Source organism: Corvus hawaiiensis, chromosome 2, assembly GCF_020740725.1.
Source record: "Corvus hawaiiensis isolate bCorHaw1 chromosome 2, bCorHaw1.pri.cur, whole genome shotgun sequence".
Lineage (NCBI taxonomy): Eukaryota > Metazoa > Chordata > Aves > Passeriformes > Corvidae > Corvus > Corvus hawaiiensis.
Window position 1 is genome coordinate 63531981 of NC_063214.1, and position 10494 is coordinate 63542474.

Here is a 10494-nt window from a genome sequence, read left to right on the forward strand (position 1 = left end):
CTTGCAGGGAAAGGAGCTCGATGGTACTTTGCAGCTGATGAACTCCATAGCAGCTGTCAGTCAGGGAAGGTAGGAGAGGGTGTCTTGCTCTCAAGGCAACAACTGTGGCAAAATTGCTCTCCTTGGATGAACTTGGTTTATTTTAACCTCATTGTAATACTAACATACAACTCAATCTCAAAGTATTACCACCTGCCCCCAAGATACGACCACCCCTCACTGAGGAAGCGCTTTCTATTTTATTGACTACACCTTTAAGAGCAAAGCAAGAGAATTTTGCAACAATCAGTAACAAAGGTGAGCATGAATAGAGTTACTCAAGCTCCACCTAAACATAAAGAAATAGTATAAAAGTATATTGGGAATGGGGAAAATTAGGGAAGACTCCATCATAACTGCTGCAATCAATGAATGGGCTGAACCTGTCCTCTCCCTCATAGGCATGGGTAAGAACCACACTCTGTGTGTACTGAATACTATTATGGGGGATTAGAGTTTGTCTGTGCATTGCTTTGTATATGTTTTTGCAGTCAGATACCATCACAAACAATCCTTGAACTTTAACCTGACATAAATTTATATTAACAAAGAGTGATATTCTGTAAACTGTTGGTGTGAGTCCTTCATGGGCACTGGCAAATGCTGGCAGTGGGGAACATACTCAAATAAAGTGGGAAGACCTGCTGAGGGGTCTCCTGTCAGTGTCTGTCCCTGAATAAGTCAGTCAAACCACCCTCGAATCCAGAAAGATTGCTCTGTGAAGGCTCCCCATCACAGGATACTGACAGACTGGTTGGGCACAAGGGTCTTGTTTTTCCTGGGGCACTGTCAGACAAAAAAAAAATAGTAGGGGTTGAGGACTCTCCCCTATTCATGTGACAATCAGCAAACTAGAGTCTGAGCAGCAAAGTTTTCATGCAATGTGTGTGAAGCTGTAAATAAATATGTATGATTAATAAAATTGTGATCATAGTGTCAGGATCCAAAGTACACCCACAGTCTCTACAATCTCTTTCCTGTCCTGTCAGGAAATTTTCCTAATCTTCACTTCAAAATGTTCCAAATTTTGAAAACCTTTCTGAATGCTACTGTAAATGAATTTAAAGTGCTTACAAAATATTGTGCATTTGATCAGAGTACAAGTTAATAAGGATGTCTTTTTAATCTTTCATCTGATCCCATAACAAAGTCAGAAATTGTTTCAGGTCATATTTTTCACAAGTCTGAGGGCTGCAGTTTCAAAATCACTGGCCTTTATGTTAGTTAATGTTTTCAGTTTGCTTGTGGACAAACACTCTCAGCATAAACACCATCACAACTGGCAATCCTGATGACTGCCTCAGCAGGACAGCTAGAGAATTAATGGACATGAAAGCTGAAATGGTTCAAGTCGAAAAGCACAGATCTATCCTGTTGGTAGAGCACTTCTGGTTTTTCATACTGCTACAGATGTAATTTTTTATTAGGGTTACAGGGATAAGCTTCTTCCTTGGTTTTGTCTTAACCAGAGAAAATAAGCAATTGTAGGAACAGGAAATGAATTTTGTGGCTACTGTTTTTCTGTGGTAAATGATATATTTCTAATGTAATTGTTTAACCCTAAAGTATTTTTGAATGATAGCCTATGGCATACAGTATGATAGATTTGGATAATAAGATGCTGTGTTAACTTCTTTTATATACCACAAATCTCACATAGACAGAACTTTAAAAGTAGGTATAAAATGTCACATAAAATGAACAAGAACATTTTAGAAAGAAGTAATTTGATGTAGCTTTCCATGTCACAGTAGGTCTGAACATAAGCCTTCTCTGTGCAACCCAGAAGCTTTAAGCAGAAAAGCTTGATGTGTGTGGGGGGCAGCTGAAGGCAAAACATATAGTGCCTGAGGCAATCAGCAGTATCTCTGAATCCTCTTGAATATTTCTGAAAATGCAGTAATTCAGAAGTGTGTTATGGAAACTTATATGAAGTTAGCTCCAGTTAGAAGAGGAAAAAGTGGTGTTACCTCACTTCTGCATGATATTCTGAATTTTATTTGTCACCCAATGGACACACAAATTGTTCAAAGCAATGTCATGCCTCAGATGAAATATCTGGGAAAGAAAAATATTTATCATCTCAGTTACTTCTGTGCCAGAGGAGATCTTTGAGCGCATTACCGACTAAGAAGGCCCTTAGCACTGCTTCTCCCCTCCACTGAGTATTCACAAAATTAGTCAAGTAGGTAGTTCTTTAGTGCAACATATTGCTTTTAGAAATGAACAGGATTCTGAATAATAGAGATTTCCTTCCTTCCTCCCTTCCTCCCTTCCTTCCTTCCTTCCTTCCTTCCTTCCTTCCTTCCTTCCTTCCTTCCTTCCTTCCGAATTCCTTCCTTCCTTCCTTCCGAATTCCGAATTCCTTCCTTCCTTCCTCCCTTCCTTCCTCCCTCCCTTCCTTCCTCCCTCCCTCCCTCCCTTCCTTCCTTCCGAATTCCTTCCGAATTCCTTCCTTCCTTCCTTCCTTCCTTCCTTCCTTCCTTCCTTCCTTCCTTCCTTCCTTCCTTCCTTCCGAATTCCTTCCAAATTCCTTCCAAATGCCTTCCTTCCGAATTCCTTCCTTCCTTCCTTCCTTCCTTCCTGTGTCAAGAGACAAGGCTACTGCCTCAAACCACTTCTACCCAGGACTCTCCTGTCCAGTTGCTGGTACTCAGCCCGGTGGCTCCATGCCCTGGATGAATGCAAATAAACCTGTTAGACCTGATTCTGCTTGTATGAGATGTTTTTGAATTGAGAGAACATTGCTATAGGGAAATTTAAAATTTGATTTTAAATTATAAGATTTGTTTCTTAGCCTTTTACTCATTTGGTACCTAAGCTAAATTATAAAGGGAGAGAGAGAGGTAAAAGGATAAAAAAGCCCAGAAAGCAAATAAGAAAGAAAGCAAGAAAAGTGAAGGGAGGAAAAGCTCTTATATTCCAAACCAGGTCCTGCTGTAATCAGCTGTATTTTTAGAACAGAATCCCATTGGCTTCCAGAAATATCTTATCAAGGGTAAACAGCAGAAGGGAAGAACTCAGGGTAAGAAGTAAGGTTTAATTACTAGAAAAATAGAATCCACTGAAACCATTCAGTTTCCACAAACAGAAAGAAGATATCGGTATATTTGTAAATAAGATAGTTATCAACATTGTAAATGGTTATTCAAAAGAGTTTTCACAAGTCTGTGAGACTTTACAGTGGTACAAGAATTTGTTTATTCTGAGTATGTTGTACAAAGTTTCTTTAATAGAATTCACGATCAAAATTAAAAAGCATGTAAAACTCATAAGTATAAACCCCCCACTTTTTGACATTTTTTACTTTTGGGATATGTCATAACGTTGTGAAAGTATTTTAAATATGGTGGTGGTGCGTCTTCCTCCTCTAAAAATTATAACATGGATCAATCTCCTTTACCTTTCAGCTAAAACCTAAAACAGAACTAAAAGTCTTGCAGCAGAAGAATGAACACAATTAAGGGGCTGAAGAATCATAGACTTACAGAATCAGTTATGCTGGGAAAGATCTCCAAGATCATCAAGACCAACCAATACCACCATCACTTAATATATTCTGTCACAGCTCAAACTCACATCACCAGCATACAGAAAACTTTTTCCAGCAAATCATACTTTTGCCAGAAATAGACATAAGTGAATACTGCAGGTATGCAAAATAGATTTATATGTTTTGTTACACAGAAAGGTTTTCAGGTCCAAGATTTTTCTTAGGTATTTAAGTAATACGAAGATTACAGTTAAGCAGTTAGAAAACCCTTAAGAATTGGTCAAGGTCTCTGATGTCAAGGGTGTAAGTCCTCAGTGTAAGTTTAGAGCTTGTTTCTGCTATTTTAAAAGCCTTTATGGACCTAATAATCTTTGTCTGACAAGAAATTATTAGAATTTGAGCAGTGCTGATCAAGAACTTCTACTTTTTTATAAAATAAAATTAAATTTTCTTAATGTACTTGTAATATGTATGATTTCCTAAGGTTTTCCTTCTTAAAAAGAGAAAAAGACTGAGCTGCCATACTTACACAATCTATTCCCATCTGAATTACTAGTAAGCTCTTTGTTGTCAAATGCAATCCTACAATTGCTCAGAACATCAGCAAAAGGAAATAATGTTATATATTGTTCACAGAAATCAAATCCAACAAGCAGATGTAGCATGAATTTCGGAAACACACTCTGAAAAATAGCTTATCACTACTGAAGAGACAACTTTTGTCAACTTTTGCAGCAATAAGGATTAAAAGAAGATTTTCCAAAGAGAAATTCGAGTTTTCATGCCAAGTCTTAAAGATTTCAGTATTGGTATTCTATTTTTTCTTTTATTAAATGCTAGAATATCTAATTCTCTTTTTCCTATTCCAAGTTAGATCAAAATCTAACTGTATGGAAGGTTTCTAGAAAAGATAAATTTTAAACATAAAGTTCAGTTTGCAGGACTTCAGGCCAAGTGAAACAATAAAGAACTCAAAATCCTGCAGTTACAGGTCATACGGGGAAATATCCAGAAACATTAATAACTGCTGGCAGAGTCATTTGGCCTTTACCATACCAAAATCTTTTAAGTAGTGGCTCTTCCTAAGTATGTATTTGTACAATGTTTACACAATAGATCCCTTTCATGATTAGAGTTTGAAGAAATTTTTGTAATACAATAAACAAACAAATAAAAAGTGAGTAATGTGCAGGAAGGAAAACAAATATAAAGTCCTGTGAAGGTATTTTTAATCCTGTGATATCTAAAATTGCTTTTTAAACAATGCCATAATATTCAGGAAATGTGCAAAAATCACTTAAAAGCTGATGAGATTCTCAAGTGTGAATTGTATGCAAGTACTCTGCTTGCTGTGGGAGAATCTATCAAAGACTGTGGAAGCATATTTAAACTTACAAGGTGAAAAATGACAGTATTCTGTGCAAATGAGTCTGCAGTCCTTAAATTCAGTTTTAACGGTTGGATATAATTGAACTCTATTTTCTATATTTTAGTTGCACTGCTGATGATCCTCAATGACCACTTCTGGCATAGATTAGGTTTCCTGTAAAAGATGAGCATCTGAAATTAAGTCAGCAAAATCAAATGCTGTAATTTAGTTTTATCTCATTATTAACGATATAACAAGGACTATATTGCATGCTATTATTGCTTTATGTCATGTTATAGAACATTATGTTCCATCAGTGCACGGGTAATCTCCATCAGGAAAGCACATAGTAATGGTAATGTACAGCTGGGCAAATGACTAGCTTTGGGAATTTCTTGGAGGCCAAAGCTGGAAAAGTACAACAGAAATGTTCAAGTATATATAAGAGCAAACAATTTTCCTTATTTTCCTTGGGATTTTTAAAGGGCAACAGAAAAGAGTTTTCACCGACTCAAACCTTGGGGTTTTTTTATGGTAGAAAAAATATTTTATGGAGGCTTGGAATGCAAAACGGATGAAATGTTTTATCTGATTCCTCAGTCGGTCCTTCTCTTACACTTTTTGAAATGTCATCTTACCAACACCTAGCCATGCCAGGATACTATTCAGTCACTGAAGGAAACCACACATACTGGTCGAAAAGAAATATGGAAGAGAAATTTAAGGTAAAATGAATAAAAATAAAGATGAGTTTGAGAGATATGCATAACTGAAACACTGAATCCTGCAAAGCAAATGCTCTCAAAGGATGATCTCTGACAAGGAAATATTTGACATGCAATAGATAGTGTGTTATGAATTGTGTTTGTATATAGGGATAGAAAGTTAGAAACTACTTTGATGAGAGTTTCCCTGTTAGAAATCAAACAGTGCATCTTTCAGCTGAAAAAATATGAGCACTTCCATTATCACCAACCCTGTGAATAACTACACAGCTTGACATTCAGGTTTCAGGTTTGTAGTGATTAAACTCTCATCTGATGAGGACAACTTAACCCCAACAGTTTGTAGTGTTGGGTTTTTGGTTTTATTTTCTCACTGGAGATATATAGAAATAAAGAAAACAAATTGCATGTATTAGTAAGCTACCAGTCGTCAGATCTCTCAGAAGCGTGACTAGAAGCTAGGAATACCAATTGCTGTAGACACCAGCCCCAGGGACAGACAGTCAGCTTTTAATATAACTGAGCTTAAACAGGATATAATATTTGAACCTTTCTCATGTTTATGCTTACATAAAAGTTTGAAGAATTATTGGACAAGACTTGACACAAAAAAGCAGGGGTTAAAGGAATGCCCAGGCATATGTCAAATGGCATTGATGGGCATGCATATTTTACCCTCTTACCTAGTATACTGGGTTTAATTTACTGACTAAAATTAGATTACTTGTGCTCCCTACAATACCCAAGTCTTGTTTGTGTTGCTGGCAGCTCCAGGAGACATACTTGAGGAGTGACAGTCAACAGTCAAAAGCCAGATGGAGTACCCCAGACTTAGATAGCTGAGCCAAGGCTATAAGTTTCAAGAAGAAATCTACAGCTGGCTGCAGCCTGGAAATGCATTTTGTCCTTACTACTCTTCCTGTTTATTACAGTTATTAGTAGGTTACTGAAGATAAACCCTAAGAAACCTGCTAACACTTAGAGAATTATCAAGAAATCTGTTACTCTAGAAAATATTCATGAATTCTGATTTTTTTATTGATATAAATGAAACAGTGATCACAATGAAAGTAAAATTATGCAAGAATTTAAATAAATTCTATCATAGATAATGTGGCAGAGAAGGACCAGGAAGTCATTTTGAGCAAATAATTTTGAAAGATAACATAAAATGGTCCTAGATTACAGGGGGCTCTAGTAGACCATAATTGCAACAATCTTAAGGTCCATAGAAAGATTAAAATTCAGACAGATTTTTGCTACAGAAAGGAGAGCAAGTGAGAAAAAAGTGAAGCAAACCACATGATTGGAGCTGTTTTGGAATCATCCCACCAGGCAGACCTGCCCCTGATCAAAACAGTCTGGAGCAGAAAAATAAACCTCTATCTTTATGATACTAAGTTGTGTCTGACTTCCTCTGGCATTGTCAAGGGGCTTTCTGAAGGAGGCAGTGTACAGAATAAAACTCCTGTGACAAAACTTCCTTTTTATTTTTTGTTTTAATCCTTGGAAAAGATGATAAAGAGGATAAAATTACTAATTTTTTTTATAAATATCAGTTGAAATGCAACAACTCCCAGGTTGCTAAAAGAAAAATTGAATCCAGCCAGTATAGCCAAAAATAAATGGTTAGCATAACTGAAGATTTTTTTTTTTTTTAAAGTTAATCTTTCTGTGTGAGGAAAGTAAAGACCAGCTACTTGATGGGTTTCATTCAGCAAGATGAACAAGTTCACAGGTGCAAATATCTCTGTAACTATGACAACAGTCAGAAGCTCACTTGGGGAAGTAGGAAGCCAGAAGCTTGGCTACCTATCACTGCCTCCAGCAAAATTAGTGTCAAAGCTGAATAAAGAATTTATTTTAAAAAATTTCAAAAACTGCACTGCCCAATTTATTTAAAGTCAGCTCAAAGACAAAATTTAATCAAAATTTCAGTGAAAAGACTAGAGAAAAATGCTTTGTGGATGTTTGTTTGTTTGTTTGTTTTTCTTTCCATCTAAGAGAACCCTTTTTTTTGTTTTCCTTACATCTAAGGAGACAGGTTTTTTTATCCTGGCTATTTGAATATTCTTGAAAATAAAACTAAAAAACAAAACAAAACACATTCCCAAAAATACTGAATGTTGGGTGTGGAGTTTTGTTTTATATTTTTTTTTTTTTTGAGTGGGCATTATTTTGTTCCCTGATATAAATAGGTCTATATGTATTTGAAAGACTTAGTTTTCATTTTGAAAAAACTACATTTTTCAGCAGAAAAAGCGTTTTACTCAGACTTTTTCATGCACTTCTGGTCTGAAGCATAGTTGTAGTTCACAAAAGTACAGAAGAAATGATCTCTGTCACCTCCCCAAATAAAAAAAATCTGATTTTTTTGTCATTATTTGCCCAGTTACAACTGATGTAGCCTAAATTGGGTTTGGTGATAGTAAGACAAAAAGACTAAAAAATAATGAAAGTTACTTCTGACTTCAGGTCTGCAGCTGAAAATAACAGCTAAGTATGTACATTAAAATAGCCTGATTCATCATCTTCAAAGTGACTAGCTGCAAAGAGAGACTAAATTGTAAGTTTCATTATAAATATGATTTTATGTTTCATAGGATGTTATTTAGATTTTACTATATGTTAAGAATTCTTCTTTGCATGTCTTTGATGAATATGCACTGGTTTTCATATTTTAGAAAGACAGTATTAAATCTCATTATGATTGAAAGTTGTAAAAAGGGACTGTTTTCCTAATACCATAGATAACCTGCTTTATGATAATTTATTAATTTAAGGATTTATGTTAGTCTTTTATTTTAAACAGAAAGAAAATATGTTTGTTTAATGAAGAGTTCATTGGGTCCTTAATGAAAATGCATTTTGGTCCTAATAAAGAAAATTGTATGACTCATTATACGAATATGTGTGTATATGCATAACAAAAAATCTATAATAACTACCAAAGTATTCCATCAAGAAATGTATTTTACTATTTTAAATATTAAAATAATTTTTAAAGACCCACAAAACTAGCAGTAGTAGAAAATGTTTTCTTCCTAATTAGAAACTTTACATGAACAAAGGCAGCTAAATTGTGTTGCTTGATTGGGGTAAATAACTGGTAGTTCTGTGTGTATTCTAGAAGCAAGATAATAATTAATATGCCTGAATATCACAAAGTTAAGATCATGAGTTCCTCTTGCTTGAACTAAAGGCCCATTAATTTGCAGTATTTGTAGTCTGATTAAATTTGCAGCCCAGATGGTTGGTGGGCATGGGAACTCATTCTGTAGGGATGAGGGTCTGCGAACAAAATTTAGTCTCTATGAAGAACTTAAATGTCACAATTAATGTACGGATAGGCATGTACCTATATATTTCTTCATGCCTTTCTTTATGGAGGAACAGGACAGTTTTTCAGGAACTGCAAAGTATGTTTCAATGCACATTTCAATAATACTGGTATTGAATCATATGTCAGGTCCTTTGATATAATGTACAGTCTAAATCTTCATTCCTCCTCTTTTCCTCCTTCTTCTACCCCTAACTGTGAGACAGGACTTAATAGACAAATAATAAGTGTGCAGGACTTAGTTCTTCTGGTTCCTGTCAGCCCATTTCTCCAGGCTGTTGTGGTCCTTCTGGATGGCAGCATGACTCTATGGTCTATCAGCCACTCCTCCCTCCCAATGTGTCATCAGCAAACTTACTGGAAGGTACAACCTGCACCATTATCCAGATCTTGGGACAATGTATTTAATAAAATTTTTAAACATTTGAACAAAGTTTATTTTTTTTGTTTCCTGAAAAATAATTTTTTTAGATATTTGTTTTAAGACATACAAAAGATCTTAAAAAAATAAAAATAAAAAGAAATTGAAGTCAGGGAGAGTTTTGTTTGCTTATTTCACAATGTTAAACCCTCACTATTATGCCAAAAGAAACGGACGGTATTGTTCTTGCCATGTAGAAATCAGTGTGGAGTAATTCATGGGGTTCCATGATGACAGGACATATTCAGTTTTCAGCTTCAGGGTAGTGGATAACCCACCTCCCAAAGCAAAGATACAAGAATAATTTTCTTCATAGCTCAACCTATTTCTACATATGCCTAGAGATCACAGTGTTAAAAACATCTGTAAAAAAAGAAACAAACCAAAAAACCCCAACAAAAAAATGAAATAGGGTCTGATGATTTAAGATGCCTTTTGTTGCATTTTAGGGTGTTTATCATTATTATGGGAAATGAAGAGCTGGGAAGCACAGATGACAGAAGAAAGAAATAATGGGAAGTGAGACCTATCTAAGGAAGAATTTAAGGGGGGAGGAGAAAGGTCACTGCATTTAGAGAAAAGCGGGTTTGAAAAAGGGGATGAAATAGGTGAGAAGAAACAGAAAGTTAAGAAAAGAGAAGACATATTATCAGCAAGAAAGATAAATAGGTATGTGATGGATAGTTTCTGATCCCTAGAGAAGATGGAAAAGGGAACTTCAAAGACCTTTGCTCCCTGTAAGGGCAACTAATGGAATTCTGGAAAGTTGTTCTCCAAGATCAAAACTAGATCTTTGATTTGATTTGATGTGCCTTTCCTTATAGGCCAAAATAACTGTAACATTCCAGATTTGTTTCTTTGTGAGTAAAACTGGATATATGAACACTTCTCATTATATTAATAAGGCAGGCTGATAAAAAAAATAACACTGGTATCTTCATTATGGTCATTCATTCTGTGCAAAGGTGAATTGAAACCAATTTATCTAAGAATTCAACCTTCTTACCTTTTTCAAACTGAATATTAAACAGTAGCACAAATTTAACACTCATCTACTCTTCATATATAGCTCTAATAATCTTGCCTTCTTCAATGAAATCTGCAGAT